This window comes from Rhinatrema bivittatum, chromosome 4, assembly GCF_901001135.1.
Source record: "Rhinatrema bivittatum chromosome 4, aRhiBiv1.1, whole genome shotgun sequence".
In the NCBI taxonomy this organism is placed as follows: Eukaryota; Metazoa; Chordata; class Amphibia; order Gymnophiona; family Rhinatrematidae; genus Rhinatrema; species Rhinatrema bivittatum.
In genome coordinates, this window is record NC_042618.1 from 407,098,575 (window position 1) to 407,117,986 (window position 19,412).

Sequence of the window (19,412 nt, forward strand, 5' to 3'; positions counted from 1 at the left end):
TGTATTCACGCGGTCTTGTGAGTGCTTTACTGCCCTCTTCGGGAGGTTGGTGTGCGCATTGCATTAAGTGTGACTTTCATGTGCATAACTTTTTTTGAGCATGGTAATAAACTCTAGCGGGGCGGACTGGTAGTGAGTGCACCTTGTCGCGTGTATTGCTGAGGCATCAATACTTTGTGCGTGCAACATTTTTAAGTGCGAACTGTTTGAATAAACAGTTACTGCCGCTCATGGTACTGGTAAACAAGAAGCCTACATGCCTGTCTTAGTGTTGCCTGTCATATTAGGGTTTCTCAGCCTGATCTGTCTTCCAAGATGTGTCAGCACTGTTCAGATGCTCAGGGAAAGTTGTCTTCCTCGGATTTTCCCAAGCCTAGATCCTCTCATTCTGATGATGGTCTGGTTATGGTTTTGGCTGGAAGTGCGCCAGATCTTGTACTGTCTTGACTGGCTCCTCCACAAGAGATGTTAGTTCAGATAGGCCCGCTCCAGTACCTTCTGGGCTTGGTCTGGATCCAGCTGCTTTTTCTTGGGTGGAGTTTTTTCAAGGTTTACAAGCCTTTATTCAGGTGCAGTCCTCCACTTTACCAACTCTGGTCAGGTCAGACCCTCAGCCAATGGCCCCTCCCTCTTCTATCCCTACAGTTAAGCACCGTGGCGCACCTCGGTTTGCCATAGGTGTTCCTGGTGGGGACCCGGATGGCACGGATGATGAGGCAGATCCTTATTCTTTGGAAGATGGTGAAATTCCTCCTGGTTTGGAACCATACCAAACTATGTTACGGTTCTTTCATAGAGATGAACTACTGGCTCTGATTTCCCAGACAATGAAGATGCTGGGAGTGCCTAGGGCGGATTCTATGTCTGAGCCGAGAAAGAATCCCATTTTGGTCTACTTGCATAAAGCCTCTTGCTTTTTTCCTGTTATGGATGCCATTCAAGAATTGATTAATCTTGAATGAGATTCGCAGGAGGCAAATTTCAAAGGGGTTCAGGCATTGGAAGGCCTATACATTCTGGATCCAGCTGTGAGAGAGTGTTTGCATTTTCCCAAGGTAGATGCGCTTGTCTGCACCGTATCTAAGTGGATGCTATACTCATGGAAGGAGGAGCAGCCTTGAAGGATGTACATGAGAGGCAGATTGAATCTATCCTTAAGCAGACCTTTGACACAGTGGCAATGACCTTGCAGATTGCTTCCTTTTGTACTCTTGTGGCGCATTCTTGTCTGCTTCTCTCTCAGGAGGTAGATGATTCCAGGGTGAATTCCAGAGCAGTTATGGAACCTGCTGCCACCTTTTTGGCAGACCTGGGATTTGATTTGGTCCGTTCCTCAGCCAGAGGAGTGACTTCAGTAGTGGTGGCCAGGCGTCAGCTATTGTTGCAGAATTGGTCAGCTGATGCAGCCTCCAAGGCTAATCTTACAAAAATGCCCTTTAAAGGCTCACTTTTGTTTGGAAGCAGGTTGGAAAAGCTGGTCAGTAAGTGGGGCGAATCTCCAGTTCCTTGGTTACCAGAGGATAAGAAGCAATTGCAGTGCCCCTTTTCTTTGAGGGGTTGTCTCAAAGGTTCCAAGCGTTTTCATCTCTACAGAAACCCGATCTTTCAGAGGAATTGGCCATTTGGTGGGTCTAAATCCTTTTGTCGCAGACAGTCCAAGAGAGTAGCCGGCTTGGGCAGTGGACCATCCCAAGTTTCTCAATGAAGGTTTGCAAATCCACCTTCAGATGGAGGAGATAGGAGGATGCCTATCTCTCTTGTATCAGAGGTGGGTCAAGATCCCATCGGATCAATGGGTCTTGGAAGTGATAGGGGAAGGCTATGTGCTGGAATGTGGGTGTCTAATTTTCACATGGAAACCTTACGATCTGTGATAATGGCCGTATAATTGGGAGACTTTCTGATCTCCCTGGTTCTGTCATAGGCTTGCCTTCATATTCTGGTCCATTTGGAACACCAACATTTTCTACACTTTGCTGTGCTGAGTCGCTATTATCAGTTTCGGGTGCTGCCCTTTGGTCTGGCCAACACCTCCAGAACATTTTCCAAGGTTATGGTGGTCGTAGCAGCAGCATTGAGAAAAGATAGAATCCTGGTACTTGGACGATTGGCTGATTTGGGTCAAGTCTTTGGCAGAGAGCAATCTAGTGTCCAACAAGGTGAATTCCTTGTTGCAGCTTGCTTGGGTGGTAAACCTGGCCAAGAGCAGTCTTCGGCCTTCTCAGTCAATGGAGTATCTGGGAGTTCATTTCGACATGAGGCTGAGCAAGGTTTTTCTATTGGATGCACAGATCCAAAAGTTGATGTCTCAGGTGCGTCAGTTGGTGAGCACGATCGGTCCGATGGTGTGGAACTATTTACAGGTGCTTGGTTTGATGGCAGCAACCCTGGAAGTGGTGCCGTGGGTGAGGGTGCATATGCGTCCTCTTCAGCGCTCATTGCTGTCTTGTTGGAACCTGCAGTCCCAGGACTATTCGGTTCAGCTCCACTTGCCAATGGAAATCTGCTCTCGCCTCCAGTGGTGGTTGCAGGAGGATCATCTGAGACAGGGAATTTCCTTGTCCTCCCCAAACTGATTGGTGCTCAACAACCGATGTGAATCTCCAGAGTTGGGGAGCTCACTGTCAGGAACTGCTGGCCTAGGGGAATTGGAAAGTCAAAGAGGCTCTCTGGAATATCAATCGCCTGGAAGCTCAGGCGGACAGGTTGGCATGCTTGCAGTTCAGCCACAGACTACTGAGTCAAGTAGTCCATGTGATGTCGGACAACAACACAACAGTGGCCTACATCAATCGGCAAGGAGGAACCAAGAGCCAGCACGTGTTACAGGAAGTAGACCAACTTATGGAATGGGCGGAAGAACATCTTCAGATGATCTTGGCCTCTCACGTCTCAGGAAAAGGCAAAATATGAGCAGGGGGAGTCTGGACCACGGAGAATGGGTGTTGTCCACCGAGGTGTTTCAGCTGATAGTGGATCGCTGGGGCCTTCCATTCCTGGACCTGCTAGCAACTTCTCGTAATGCGAAGGTTCCTCAATTCTTCAGTTGCAGGAGAGATCTGTTGTTCCGGGGCATCGATGCTCTCATACAGGTCTGGCGGGAAGACGAGTTGCTTTATGCCTTTCCTCCGTGGCCCTTACTGGGCAGGGTCATTCACAGAATTGAATTCCACAGGGGGCTAGTACTCCTGGTGGCTCCAGATTGGCCCTGGCGTCCATGGTATGAGGATTTACAGAGACTCCTGGTGGAGGACCCCTTCATCTTCCACTGCTCATGGATCTGTTGCAGCAGGGGCCAGTTCTTCACAAGGATCTGGCTCTGTTCTGTCTTATGGTTTGGCTCTTGAGAGGGCTCGCCTGTTCAAGTGTAGATATTCTTCTGCAGTGATTGCTACCTTGGTCCGCACTCGGAAGTTCTCCACTTCTCTAGCGTATGTACAGGTTTGGAGAGTGTTTGAGGCCTCATTCGGTTAAGATCCCGCTTATTCTGGATTTTTTGCAGGATGAGTTGAATAAAGGTTGGCCCTTAATTCCTTGGAGGTTCAGGTTGTGGCTCTTACCTGTTTCAGAGGCATTGTAAATGGTGTCTCCTTATCATCCCATCCTGATGTGGCCTGTTTCTTGAAGGGAGTGAAGCATCTTCGTCCTCCCTAGCAGTTACCGATTCCTTTGTGGAATTTTAACCTGGTGCTGCATTTTATAGCAGGCCCTACGTTTCAACCACTACGCAGCCTTTCCTTGCAGTTATTGAACCTGAACACTGTGTTCCTGGTGGCTATATATTCTGAGTGTCGCATTTCTGAGTTGCAGGCCTTGTCTGCCGGGAGCCATTCCTTCAGGTGACTGCAAGGGTGTTGCAGTTGCATATTGTTCCATCCTTTTTGCCTAAGGTGGTTTCAAAGTTTCATTTGAATCAGTCCATTTCCTTGCCATCCTTTGTAAACCGTTGTGATGGCGAAACCGAACGACGGAATTTAAAACTCGATAAATAAATAAATAAGGTCAGGGATGCGGAGGTGAATCACCTCTGTGTTCTTTGGATGGCAAGAGACTTGTTGTGCGGTATCTGGAGGTTTCTGAACCTTTCCAAAAGGCGAATTGTCTGTTTGTCCTTCATGGTGGAAGGAAGCAGGGTGAACCAGCTTTGCGGGCTACGATAGCTCGCTGGACTAAAGAGGTGGTCATGGCCACATATGTGGATGGTGAGAAGTCATTGCCTACTCAGGGCCCATTCCACTAGAGCTCAGGCAGTGTCATAGGCGGAGTTTAGTTTGTTGTCTTCTTTGGCATTTGCCGAGCTGTGACATGGTCCTCCTTACACACCTTTTCCAGGTTTTATCGTCTGGATGTGCAGGCCTGGGAGGACATAGTCTTTGCATGTGTGGTGTTGATTGAACCGCGGGCAACCTCTCACCCTGTTCAGGAGTAGCTTTGGTACATCCCACTGGTCCTGAGTCCATCTGACCACACATTAGGAAATGGAGAAATTACTTACTTGATAATTTCATTTTCCTTAGTATAGACAGCTAAACTCAGCTTCCCACTCTTGACTGCCAATTGATTGTATCAATTGTAGGGATGTGAATCGTGTCCTCGATCGTCTTAACGATCGATTTCGGCTGGGAGGGGGAGGGAATCGTATTGTTGCCGTTTGGGGGGGTAAAATATCGTGAAAAATCGTGAAAAATCGTTAAAAAATCGAAAAATCGAAAAATCGAAAAACCGGCACATTAAAACCCCCTAAAACCCACCCCCGACCCTTTAAATTAAATCCCCCACCCCCAAATAACTTAAATAACCTGCGGGTCCAGCGGCGGTCCGGAACGGCAGCGGTCCGGAACGGGCTCCTGCTCCTGCATCTTGTCGTCTTCGGCCGGCGCCATTTTCCAAAATGGCGCCGAAAAATGGCGGCGGCCATAGACGAAAAAGATTGGACGGCAGGAGGTCCTTCCGGACCCCCGCTGGACTTTTGGCAAGTCTCGTGGGGGTCAGGAGGCCCCCCACAAGCTGGCCAAAAGTTCCTGGAGGTCCAGCGGGGGTCAGGGAGCGATTTCCCGCCGCGAATCGTTTTCGTACGGAAAATGGCGCCGGCCATACGCGTATGGCCGGCGCCATTTTCCGTACGGAAAATGGCGCCGGCAGGAGATCGACTGCAGGAGGTTGTTCAGCGAGGCGCCGGAACCCTCGCTGAACGACCTCCTGCAGTCGATCTCCTGCCGGCGCCATTTTCCGTACGAAAACGATTCGCGGCGGGAAATCGCTCCCTGACCCCCGCTGGACGTCCAGGAACTTTTGGCCAGCTTGTGGGGGGCCTCCTGACCCCCACGAGACTTGCCAAAAGTCCAGCGGGGGTCCGGAAGGACCTCCTGCCGTCCAATCTTTTTCGTCTATGGCCGCCGCCATTTTTCGGCGCCATTTTGGAAAATGGCGCCGGCCGAAGACGACAAGATGCAGGAGCAGGAGCCCGTTCCGGACCGCTGCCGTTCCGGACCGCCGCTGGACCCGCAGGTTATTTAAGTTATTTGGGGGGGGTTCGGGAGGGTGGGGGATTTAATTTAAAGGGTCGGGGGTGGGTTTTAGGGGGTTTTAGTGTGCCGGCTCACGATTCTAACGATTTATAACGATAAATCGTTAGAATCTGTATTGTATTGTGTTCCATAACGGTTTAAGACGATATTAAAATTATCGGACGATAATTTTAATCGTCCTAAAACGATTCACATCCCTAATCAATTGTCCTCCTGTGGAGATACAGATCCCGAGGGATTTCTGGTAAGTGTTCATCCAGTCCCTAGCTTGGGGTACCTATGTTCTTACTTGAGTTCAGTTTTTATTGTTGGTTGAGTTCAGTTATGGTAGCCTGTTTTTCATCAAGTGTTTTGCTAGTCTGTCCCCAGTTGCTTTTGAAGAGAATACTGGCAGGCTGGGGTCACTGCAGGAGTATAGATACTGTGACGTCAGCTTCCTCCATCTCCTGGCAGGGGAGCATAACCCACTGGTCCTGGATCCATCTGTTTACACTAAGGAAAATTAAATTATCAGCTAAGTAATTTCTCCAATGAAATGCAAAAAAAAAAAGGTATACTACTGTACAGCATCATTTCACATTTTATGAAAGAGAAATGTAAATGCAGTTTTTATTGATTAATTTCTGCCTCATAGCTCAGCAAAACCAACCAGGCTGCAATGAAAGAAAATGGTCACAATGCTTAAAACTGCAAATATTGGATGTGCTTTTAATATTCATGAAATACTAATAGTAAGAACGAGAGCCATAATCTATAAACTGCAACTCTGTTGATAAGAAATGCCACCTGCCTTGACACCCACAGAAAAAACATGCTATGATGTATGAGCCAAAATGCACTGGCTAGAGAGAATTCTAACTCTGAGGTGTGCCCACACATTCTGTAAGAAGGGAGAGCCCCACCCTGCTCTTACAGCAATACTGAGTGTGCAGCTAAAGGGCAGCACTAAAGATGGCTCTGGAAGACTCAACCTCCTCCTACAGCTGCATTGTTCATGAAAATGTTTTGCTGAAGATCAGGTTGTTTTTCTAGATAAATGCTTTAATAGAACCATAAGGGAAATGGGCTACAGCCAGATGGTCTTGTCCCCTGAGCCTAGATAGGCATAAGGTGAAGCAGATGCAACCCATTCCCTGTAGCATAATGACAGTAGAGTTGAACATTTCCACCAATTTCCTTACGATGAATTTCAGTAGAATGCATTAATTTGGCATTAGAATAATTTTGCACGGCTAAATCCACCATTGATGGATGATTACATTACATTTTGTCTTTAACCATGCATACAAGAAATGATTTGTAAATGTAATGCCACCCTATTGACCTTACCTGAAACTCTGTTGCCACACCCAGTTCTATGGGGCAGTGTCATCCTTCCTGAAGCCCCTCTGCTGCTGTGGAGTAAATTACATAAGACCAGACCACTTAGGCCCTGATATAATAAGACTTGAGTAAAAAATGTGAAAGTGTGCTAAACTTCAGTGCATGTTTTCTTTGCTAAAAAGGGAGTTAACTTCTGATTCAGTTAACTAGTAATATGCTAATGCATTGGTAGTTAAAAGCGCACAAACCTGAAAATGTGTGTACTGTAATGAAGATAAGTCTACAGATTATCTGAAACTGCTTAGATATTAAAATAAAAATCATTGGAGACTAGCTGCATAACGTTTGTTACATTAGACATTTTAACTTGCTAGCAAAGGAAAATCATTAAACACCCTGTGTCAACTTGATCTCAGCTTGCACATTATGGGTGTACTGTAATCTAAATACCGAACATAAAAGAGAGTAACCAGCCTGGTCTTACATATGGTGGACAGGAATGTGAAGATGTCAGAGCAGCTTACCTCTTTCTGAAGTGGTCCGGGTGTGTCTGATCCAAGGTCATTACATCCACAGCTTAAGAACATAAGAACATAAGAAATTGCCATGCTGGGTCAGACCAAGGGTCCATCAAGCCCAGCATCCTGTTTCCAACAGAGGCCAAAACCAGGCCACAAGAACCTGGCAATTACCCAAACACTAAGAAGAACCCATGCTACTGATGCAATTAATAGCAGTGGCTATTCCCTAAGTATAATTGATTAATAGCCATTAATGGACTTCTCCTCCAAAAACTTATCCAAACCTTTTTTGAACCCAGCTACACTAACTGCACTAACCACCTCCTCTGGCAACAAATTCCAGAGCTTTATTGTGCGTTGAGTGAAAAAGAATTTTCTCCGATTAGTCTTAAATGTGTTACTTGCTAACTTCATGGAATGCCCCCTAGTCCTTCCACTATTCGAAAGTGTAAATAACCGAGTCACATCTACTCATTCAAGACCTCTCATGATCTTATCTTATCTTATCATATCCCCCCTCAGCCGTCTCCTCTCCAAGCTGAACAGCCCTAACCTCTTCAGCCTTTCCTCATAGGGGAGCTGTTACATCCCCTTTATCATTTTGGTTGCCCTTCTCTGTACCTTCTCCATCGCAACTATATCTTTCTTGAGATGCGGCGACCAGAATTGTACACAGTATTCAAGGTGCGGTCTCACCATGGAGCGATACAGAGGCATTATGACATTTTCCGTTCTATTAACCATTCCCTTCCTAATAATTCCTAACATTCTATTTGCTTTTTTGACTGCTGCAGCACACTGAGCCGACGATTTTAAAGTATTATCCACTATGATGCCTAAATCTTTTTCCTGGGTGGTAGCTCCTAATATGGAACCTAACATCGTGTAACTACAGCAAGGGTTATTTTTCCCTATATGCAACACCTTGCACTTGTCCACATTAAATTTCATCTGCCATTTGGATGCCCAATCTTCCAGTCTTGCAAGGTCCTCCTGTAATGTATCACAATCCGCTTGTGATTTAACTACTCTGAATAATTTTGTATCAAATTTGATAACCTCACTCATCGTATTCCTTTCCAGATCATTTATATATATATTGAAAAGCACAAGTCCAAGTACAGATTCCTGAGGCACTCCACTGTTTACCCTTTTCCACTGAGAAAAATTGACCATTTAATCCTGCTCTCTGTTTCCTGTCTTTTAATCAGCTTGTAATCCACGAAAGGACATCGCCTCCTATCCCATGACTTTTTAGTTTTCGTAGAAGCCTCTCATGAGGGACTTTGTCAAATGCCTTCTGAAAATCCAAATACACTACATCTACCCAACATCCATGCAGTCTAGAATTGACAGGTTACAAACTGTTCTTAACAAGTTTGAGACAGACAGGGAGACAGGAATGATCCAAGAACTTGGCAGGCTGAAGCACAAGCAAATGTGCCAGGATGGACCCAATAAGTTGCAGACAGGAATTCCAGTCCTTTGTCTTGAGCCATTGTAAAGTCTTTTTTTGGCCTTATCAGGCAGTGTTGCGACCCCGGGTCGGCCCCGGGGTCGGCACTTACCCGCGGCGCGGCCCAGACCCGTCCCCACCTCGCTCAGCCCTGCACGGGCCTCAGACGCCGCGCTCCTGCTCCGCAGGAGCAGACGGCGTTCCGCTGCGGCTGGCCCCGCCCCTTAGACGCGCGCGCACGCGTCTGGGCTCTCTTCTTAAAGGGGCCAGCGCGGGAAAGCCTGGAACTGCCCCCAATGACGTCAGACGCTGCAGGGCTACTTAAGCCCTGCAGTTGCTGCTCATCCCTGCCTTGCAACGAGGTTCTCAGGTTTTTCCTGTCTCTAGTTGCTGCATCCTGCTGTTCCTGCTCCGTTTGTCCTTTGGCTTCGACCCGGCTTGTATCCTGACCTACGCTTCCGTCTGCTCCCTTGGCTTCGGCGTCTCATCTGACCTTTGGCTTCGACCCGGCTTGTATCCTGACCTACGCTTCCGTCTGCATCCTCGGCTTTGGCTTCTCCTGCGGCCTTCTGCTCTTCGACTCGGCTTGGCTTCTGGATCCGCTTCAGATCTTCGCTGTTCCTTGGTTCATCGCTCTGCGGCCCCGAAGATCTCCTAAGTCCCAGCAGCCGGGCCCCTACGGGCTCCTCCTGGGGGGGCTTCGGCTTCCAGGGCGAAGACTCCAAAAGTCCCAGCGGTCGGACCCCTACGAGCTCCTCTCGGGGGGGTACCGGCTTCCAGGGTGAAGGTCTCCTAGTTCTCCTAGTTCTCCTAGTTCTGGGCCCAGCATCTACCTCTCTCCGTCTCGCCGCTGAGTCCTTGGTCCCGCAGTCCGTCTGGCCGCCTCCCGGTCAGGACGCCTGTTGTGATCGTTCACAGCGTTCCATCTCCTGGCCTGATCGGCCCAAGGGTCCACGAAGCTTAACAGATTGCAAGGCCATGGACCCGGCGGACCTTGCCGGTCTGAAGGCTATCCCGGGTATAGCCCAGAAGCTCCAGCAGCAACAAATTTGTCTCGACTCTCTGATGTCGACGGTGCAGCGGCTAGCTGATCGCGTAGAAGGGACTTCTCTCACCAGTACCGCGGCATCTACTTCCCAGGCCAGCACCGGACCCTCCGCTCCAGTACAGTTGCCGGCTCCATCCCGGTATTCAGGAGACCCAAAAGCATGTCGGGGTTTCCTCATCCAATGTTACATTCACTTCGATTTACTGCCAGCGCAGTTCCCTTTCAATCGGGTCAAGACGACTTACATCATCTCCCTTTTGGATGGGAGACCCCTGGCCTGGGCTTCGGCCCTCTGGGAACGTCAAGATTTCCGACTGAACAACCTGGTGCAGTTCATCAAATCCTTCCGGAGAGTCTTCGATGAACCATCTCGTGCCTCTACTGCAGCCTCCGAGCTACTCCAGCTAAGACAGGGAAACCGGGCCCTGGAGGAATACGCCATGGAGTTCCAGACCTTGGCCACCGAATTGGCTTGGGGGGCTGACAGCTTGCACGGAATATTCCTGGAGGGGCTGTCTCCCCGTCTCCAAGATGAGCTAGCCGCCCGAGACCTTCCTGACTAGCTGTCTTCCTGTCTAGCTCTCTGCCACTCAGGGTATGTGGTGTCAGTGTGTACAGAAATGCATATATGCTAATAGATTCCTTTGGGTACCTTCTGAATCATCAAAATGGGCCCTTACAGGCAGTATGTGTCTTCATTCTCAAAATGCTTCATGAACATATGTGTGTATGTTTTTGTGCTTATCATTAATACATGCCAGCTAATGATAATGCAGCTAAATGGCTTTATTTATTTAGATGTTTTATATTCCACTTTTCGGCACTTCAGAGTGTACATCAAAGCAGATTACATTCAGGTACTACTGTAGGTATTTGCCTGTCCCTACAGGGCTTACAATCTAATTTTGTTCCTGAGGCAACGGAGAGTCACAAGGAGTAACAGCGGGATTTGAACGCTGCTTTCCATGGGTCATAGCCCGCTGCTCTAACCACTAGGCTACTCCTCCACTCCTTCACAGTCGCTTCACATTGGTGGAAAGGACCCTTTGGCTATATTTTAATTTTGTATACAAGATGCCACTGACACATACACATGGGCCTACAGGCTGCAAGTAGTCTCTCAGGGAACATATTCTCCCCCCCCCCCCCCCCCCCCCCCATATCCTGATTGCCCGAGAGTGAGACAGACACCCAGACATACTTACAGTGAGACCCTCACTCTGACAGTAACTGAGAGACAAACACACCCAACAACCAGACCCTCATAAACCATAGAAAGCCACAAAGCCCACAGGCAGACACGAAGAGTGACTAGAACATAGTACCACACATACAGGCTGGTACAGAGAGGTGCTGTTAACCCAAGACACAGGTGGAGCAGGTCTTCTACCCTCAATATTGTGATCCAATCCTTAACTGCTGATGCAGCAAACATCCCTATAAAATCAAAAAGGACTGTAATATAAGTTCTTAGAGCCCTAACCTGTGAACTCTATGCTCATGAGGCCATTACATTTCACACTGTAACCCAGTGAGCAGCGGTGGATGCACACACATTCATTTTATGAGAGACTGAAAATCTGGGAGCAAGATATGGTTTACTTAGGAAGCACAGTTGTAAGGCCACTGATAACCTTCCTGACCACTACATTACACATTCAGCTGCCACTTTGCATCATAAGTGTGTTGGTCTCTGCCCATATGGCACAGTGCCCAAGCTATGTTGTGGGAGTTGTCAAGATGTGGCCACATAGGGGCAACTACAGCCGGATAACACTATTTCATTTTTATTTTATTTATTTTTATTTGATCCTTTTATATACCGAAACTTTCATAAATAACTTCAAGCTGGTTTACAGAATTCTTTAAAAGACAATACATAAATAATCAAAAACATTCTTCAAAAAATTAAAACAAAATTTAAAAACCTAATATACATTGCCCAAAATAAATATAATTTCATACTCATCCGGCAAAATGACGCTGGATATCTGAGCTCTTATGCTGCCAATGTTATCAACCCCTCTTTCGGCTGAATGATTAAACAGGGTCAGGCCAAAGTAGAATGTTAGGTTACAATGTGTGAGGCTATTTTCTAACTGCCTACACAGCACTGTACCTTCCATCCTAAAGAGTGGATGCACAGGATTGCTTGTGGCTAAAGCAAGTATGTGCTAATTGGGTGCACACACTGTGCATGCTCTAGTGTATGCATTGGTGTGGTAAGGAAGAAAACTATGAGGCCTACAACCCCAGACACAGATGTAGACAGAGGCTTACATAGCACATCACACACACACACACACACACACACACACGGAAATTGTTTACAGACTCTCTCCAGCACTTTGGTAACCTACAGAGGTACTAAATTGCTGTTCCTGGTCTGTTTACCATCAAACACTAATGATGTCTGTGCCAAGCTTGTCCCTACCTGCTAATGAGATAGTCAGAGTCATTACTATTCATAGAAGATTGGCTATAGCAGGCAGCCTGACTGACATCTGCATGAAGCATATATGCTTCCAGGCATAGCCACCTCCAGGCCTCTGGTGCAAGAAGATGCATGTAGTTCAACAAATCATCAATGAAAGTGCAGAGAACAACATACCTTTCACAAGATACCTCTGGGAGCAGGTTGGCTATGTTGTTTTCACTGTGGCAGTCTTCAGCAAGAGTCTTGTTGTAGGCTCATGAGATCATCAACTGACAACACTTTCTCTTGCCTTAATGCTTTACATAGAGCTGTTGATGTTGAGACTATCAGCACCCCTGCCTTGGTCTAGGTATCCACAACATTAAAAAAAACACTATCACCACAGGAGACACATCCAATAGGATTGCAACTTTGCAATGTTGGCCACAAGTTTTGTCAGAACATGACCTTTTCCAACTCCTGCATAGCAGCCAGGTGGAAAAGCAAGGATCTGAAACCTGTATACACCTGAGAGGTTGTCTCTGCTTGGAAGATGACAATTATGATAGCATGTCTCCCCTGGAGTCCTCAGTCTATTTATTTTAAGGGTGACCACATATAGGATAAGGACTGCAATTGATACTAGCAATCAGAGCAAGCTACTCTACAGATTTTCCATTGACCTACATAAAGCAGGACAATATGAATAGCCCAGAGCTGGACAGGCAAAAGTCCTTGCTGGTCCCTGATATCTCAAAATTTCCCTATGGCTACCTGTGACATGTCAGGGTAGGCTTTTAGCTCCTAACATAGCTTTGCCTTTACTTCAATGAGGTTAACCTTTTATTATGTCACATGTGTATTCTGTTTGTGTTATCACAAAAAAAACTACGGCCTATGCATTTCAGAGGTTCCTATTTACACCATGTGAAGACATGACACGATCCTAGTCCCAATTCAACCTTTCATTAGTCAGACCAGCATCCTTCAATAGCCCTCTGTACAGCTAACATTACCAAAATGACAGAGCAAAGGCCAAGGCCCACACCATTTGTACATGAGAGTTGATGGTTTACTTATATCAGTGTAGCAGGTCCAGCTGTTCATGGTTGTAAGCAATTCCTATGAAATATGTAAGCTTGTAATGACCTGTGAGAAATTTGGGATTGCCCCGATATTGGACATATGCTTCCAAAGGCTATAAGTGAAGGCCTGCTATGTGTGCACTCAGATGTCAGCACTGCCTCAGAAACCGAGTCAATGATTGATGAGTGTAGCTGTCATCTTCTAGCTTCAGGCTTTGTCTTTAAGCAACTGAACTACATGTCCTAGCCCTGCTGAACTTCCATCATACATATGCAACTATCTTGCCAACATATGAGGGCTAGGACATGGTCAAATGATGTAGCCAAGGCTAGCAAGAAGATGCTATCTATGCCATGCTATGGACTCTGTTTTGGCAGACCTACACGAATGGAATGGCATGTGCATGGAGGGATTTTAGGAGACACGTGCGCCGATGCAAATACCAGTTTCCCCAGTTTGTTCCCATTTCACCCAGGTAAGGGATAGGACTCCCTAACCCCCTTAGTTAAACAGCCTCCCTTTTACCCTGTTAGCACCAATGCTTAAAACCTCGCTGACTAGCCTAGAATTAATATTCTTACTTAAACGCCATCCAGAGCAGTAGTAAAGATACACGGCAGGGGACCCGAGCACGCATATTTCATGTTAAAGTCCTGGAAAACCCATGTCCTGCCCAGACCACCCCCACACCCTGCCCCTTTTTGTTTTTGCAACTTCTTATTCGTGTACGTCCCGGGAGATACGAGCATACTCAGGCTCCTTTTAAAATCTGCACGGTTTGCGTCGGCTGGGCATCTCCCAGTTTTTGTGTGTGCCAGGCTTTTAAAATTCACCTGAAAGCTGGAGAGGGATGATAGAAAGAAACACTGCTCTTACCTATTAGCCAACCATCACCATAGGAGCCATCTTCAAATTGTTCAAACAGTCCAGATTGCCTAAGTGTTACAGAGTGCCAGGAGAGCGGACCGCTTACCAGATGTGTGTTCTTGGACCACGGCTCGACCCCAGAGGAACTCCGAAGAGGTGCTGCGACAGGCGAGGCATTCCAAAGCATGGGCTGGACAGGAGCGAGGCTGAACTGAAGACAGATGACTGGAGATACCAACCCTCCTCCGGACCTGCACGCTTCAGAAGACCAACAACGCAATGATGGTCTTATGTATAGTCCTCCGACCGTTCCAAGCACTTTCGGACCTGCTGCAGGGTACGGCAAGAAGTGGCAGGCCGGATGGAGGCCAGGGCAGCAAAGACTGGAACATGGAGATTCAAAGACTCAGGAACAAGGTACTTGGATGCACAGATGAGACTCAGGAACGAGGTACTTGGATGCACAGACGAGACTCAGGAACGAGATACAAGGCATTCAGAAGACTCAGGCAAGTACTGGGTTGTGACTGCGACGCAGCGTGCCCTACACAGTCCACCCGTGGGGCTGGTCACAGACCATGCAGGACTCGAAGAGCCTCTAGACGAGATGTGGAGCAATGAAAAAGAACATTTATTTATTTATTTTATTTATTTATTTTTTTTATTTAAAAGCTTTTATATACCGAAGATAATAGTAATAGTAGTAACATGTCTCAGAAGCTGTAGAGGCCTGCACTGAGGCGTGCCCTACTCAGCCGCCAGTGGCTGGTCGCGGACCACGCTGACGGTACAGGGTCTGGCAGAGTCTTTGGCACGGGCTAGTCACGGACCACGACATGGCACGCCAGGAAGAGTGGCATGAGGAACCAGGGGTTCTGGACAACTGGACAGGATCACGGACATCAAGATCAGGAGAAACATCTGGACTGGATCACGGACATCAGGTACAGAGAACAAACATCTGGACTGGAACATAGAGTACAGGATCAGGAGACAGACCTCAGGGCTGGATCACAGACATCAGTAACAGCAGGCAGGCATCTGGACTGGAACATGGACATCAGGACAAGACGAGGAGCTCCAACGAAGAACAGGAAACACAGGACCTTGAAGAAGAGCTGGAACAAGGACGACTCCTGGAGCGAAGGACAGCGGGATCCCAGGAGCATCTAACTCCTTGCGAAGGCAAAGCTGGAATGGACGCTGAGCCCTTTTGTAGGGCTGAAGTGGACAACGCCCAGGGAGGGGTCAGCAGGGGGCCACACCTGGCTGGCCCTGGAAAAATAGGAGAGAGGCGCTCGCCCGCGCCATAGGGAGCTGGAAGAGAGAGCAGGGTCGTTGGTGGTGTCCCTGCCACGTGGAAGACCTGAAGGAAACAAGGCAGGTCGTAGAAGCGGCTTCCAGCCGCAAAGAAGTCAGGCAGAGAGAGAAGGCCGGTAGCAGGAAGAACAGTGAGCTGCAGGCACCGACAGGGACGACCTCCCTGCCGGGCAAGGACCCGAGCAGCAGCAGGCACCTCAGGGATGGCCTCCCTGCCGGCTGAAGACCCCGGCATCATGGGGACAGCCGCCGGGACGGCCTCAGCAGAGTCGGGGAGAGCAGGGCCGGCAGCAGAGATCCCAGCCGCATGGGCGAGCTCCCGGCGGCCCGACCCGGCCACGCAGGACCGGAGGCAGCCGGGGGGGGGGGGGAGTCTGGTGACGGCGGCACGCCTGCCGCGGAGGAGGTAGTGCCATTGGCCCGACTGGCCGCATGAGGTAAGGAGCCTGCCCGTGCTCCTCGCGGGCAGGACTGCAACACTAAGTATAAAGAAATCTGTGCAGCTCCAAGGAACCTGGCAACCACACTAAGGAATTGCAGTCGAGCATCACAGACCACGTGCACATTGATGGAGTGGAAGAGCTTCCTGTTGCGGTAGATCTCCTCCCTGTGACGGGGTGGGATGATGGCTATGTGAGTGCAGTCAATAGCTCCCAGAACATGTGGAAAGTTCGCTATGACATAAAAACCTCTCTTCAAGTCCAGCACGTCCTAGTCTTTCACAAGGGAAAGCTATGTAATAATGAACGCGGCTGTGTACAGCTCTTAGCACCTGGCCTAGACGGCTGGAAAATGATGTTTAGGTCATTCCCCCAAGGACCCCAACCGTTGTTTGGAATGAGCAGATGCCATAAAATACAATAATTTGGTAAGGTCTGGTATAGCGAGGGACCTTTCTGTGACTGGATCCAGCTCCCCTCAGAGTTCTTGATGTAATTCCACGACAGCCTGAGAGCTCAGGCGATACCTCTTAACCATGTGTTCTTCCGGCATCCCCAGCAATATGGTGTGGGGATGAGCAATGCGCTTTCTGTAGCATCTGCCTACCCTCCTGCATGGCAAGCCCTGACGTGGGCCATCGCACTCCACCAGTGTGGCTTGCAGCTCTGGCTCTGGTGCGGGTACTTCTCTAGCAGGCATTTGAACCTCCCTTCCCTGTTGTTGTTGTTGTTTTTGTTGTTGAGCAGCCTGAAGCATCCAGTGTCCCACTACTAGTACACTTCCACCTAATATTCTGGCTTTAGGAAGACAGGGAAGGTAACAAAAGGTGTTTTTATTGGTTCACCAGGGCTATGTAGGTGTGTCAGAGAGAAGGCCTCATTTTATCGCAAGCGATAATTACCGCTATTCCGCGATAACGGCCGCTATGGTGCGATAAAAACTTTTTGCACCTCTGCTGCAAATAAAAAAGGTTTTGTTACAGTATTTCCCACGTTAAATCTGGCATTAGTATGTGATATTTTATCGCCCCATGCGGTAGGAGTCCTTTATTTGTATGATTTTCTTCATTTTGCATACTCATTATCATATTTTAATACTAATGCAGGTTGCGATAAGCATCGTGCATTAGTACCACTTTATCGCGAGACAGACCCCATTTAACAGGCCATAATGGCATAACACAGCTTGATGAATGACATGGTTAATTGATGAATTTTCCTAAATCTCTTCTTTCCCCTTGAGAATTGTTTATTGAATATTTGAAAGAAGTTTTGAAAATTTCTAATAGAAGTGTTCTTTTGTTGAGTAAAATTTTCTTATCATTTTTTAAAAAGTGTGTAGGATAAGTTGAGGGTAGGACAAGTGGAAGATGCTATGGTGAATCTTTTAGCTGACAGCCTGGATTTGGCCAATTTCCTTGAAAAATCCAAGGAGGATTAAATGAATAGAATTACCCTTCTTGTAATATTTATTTTTCCTCTGGATCGGAATATTATATTGAGATTGCACTTTCAGAATTGTCAGGTTTTGTTTATGGGTGCGAAGATATGGATTTTTCCAGCTCCGAGTCATGAGAAACAGAGAAGAAGGAAAAAAATTCTGGCTATACGCCAAGAAGCAGTAACTTGAGGCATGACTTACTATTAAATTTCCTTGCAAATGTATTTTGTTCTGCTCTGGTACTAAGTGCATATTCTTTGAGCCCTCTCAAGTGAGGTTTTCTTGGATAATAAGCTGGATTAGTGTGTTAGTTTCTTCCTGATAAGAAGCCCTATGATATGTCCTGCAGTTCATTACTGAATAGGGTATTAAGCTCTCCAGTGAAAAGTTTTCTTTTTCTTTTATTTTCTTACTATACCTTTGTCCCTAGGTTTCTTCTCCTTTTTGCATATCTCTTTAGTAGCCAGTGTTTGTAATATTTCCTTACTTCATGATTTATGGGATGGATGTAATTGTTACCACTGTGCTTTTTCTGCTCTGCATGATGTACTTGATTTATAATTGAAATGCAAAAAAAAAAAAAAAATATATATATATATATATATATATATAAATAAACAAATCACTTGTGTACAGTCAGACACAATGACTAGGCATATTTCCTTTGTTTTGAAATGCGCCTAAAATTAGCCTTTCTTGTACTACAGTTTGCTTTGTCAGCGAACTGAATGTGTGAGAGAAAACAGCCTCTTAATTAAAAGCTTCTGTTTGTGATTTGTAGTTTCTGGTTTCTCTTTAACCAATTTAATTTGACAGTCATTGGATTCTGTTAGTGTTTTGTTGATCAGTTTCTTGTTGACTTTGTTGAATGGTAACAGTAAAGATGGCCAAATGTTGTGCTTGGCGTCATTTTGTTCTACAATATGTGCATCTTAAGTTGTTGGGTTTTTTTCACCCTCCTACATTGCACATTTACTTTTTTTTTTTCTCTTCACAGGATACACAAGTGCTATAATACAACTGGAAGCTTGGCCAGAAAACTAGCATATGATGACAAAAGAAAAACATTATTTGGGCAAGAGACTGGACAGGAATGTCTACAATGTTTGAACATATTGCTACTAATCCCAGGTTTCTGTCAGCATTCCAAAACCTATCTGTAAACACTGATGATACACCAGGAGGTCTCTCTACAGCCTTCCCCAATCACTGGCCATAAACTGCCTTTCTTTTTCTCCTAGCACCTTCCATGTAACTCAAATTGTTTAGCAAGACTATTGTTATAAACTGTAAACCACAGTGGATGACCCATTTAGAATGGGATTTTGATATAAAAATTAAATAAAGAATAACTTGAGCTTTCAAACAGTAGTGGATCATGAGAACATGCAAAGAGTTAAAAAAGGCTTCACAGTGAGATTATGATAGCCCTAAATAGCCTTATACTGTGTCCCAGATAAAATAAGAGCAAAAAGTTAACACTCCAGTATTCTGGAAGAAGGGATGCCGAACCCAAACTGCAAACATAAGTCAATCAAGAAGATGAAATTTAAGCTTACCTGTTCATTTTCTTTCCTTTAATCCTGCTAGACCAGTCTAAACAAGTGGGTTATGCCGCTTCCTGACAGCAGATGGAGACAGAGAAAAAAAGCTCGAAGCTGATTTCACTTCCCCTATAAGGGTCTGATGCTGCCTTCAACTCTTCAGTATCCTATGTCAAAGCTAAGACAACTGAAGTCAATTGTTTTGGTTTCCAAATCACCACCAGAACCAAAACCTGATGCAGCCAAGAAACCACTCCATGGTTATTAACCCAGGAATTAAAATAATCACTTCACCAAGGTCATAATTAGGCCAACTATCTTCAGAGTGGGAAACAACATACTCGCTGCTAGTTTTCTAAACTTGATTCCTCCTGAAATCAATGCACTACTGTACTTTAATAGGCACATCAAAGACCTATCCA

General features: G+C 46.7%; 1 long non-coding RNA gene across 1 annotated transcript in view; it reads left to right on the top strand.

Annotated features, from left to right (window-relative positions):
* Positions 1 to 18,793, top strand: part of LOC115089548 — a 29,454-nt gene extending 10,661 nt beyond the window's left edge. The window contains exon 3 of the long non-coding RNA XR_003856156.1: positions 18,444 to 18,793. This is a non-coding gene — a long non-coding RNA (uncharacterized LOC115089548). The remainder of the gene's footprint in view (positions 1 to 18,443) is intronic.
* The last annotated feature ends 619 nt before the right edge of the window (positions 18,794 to 19,412 follow it).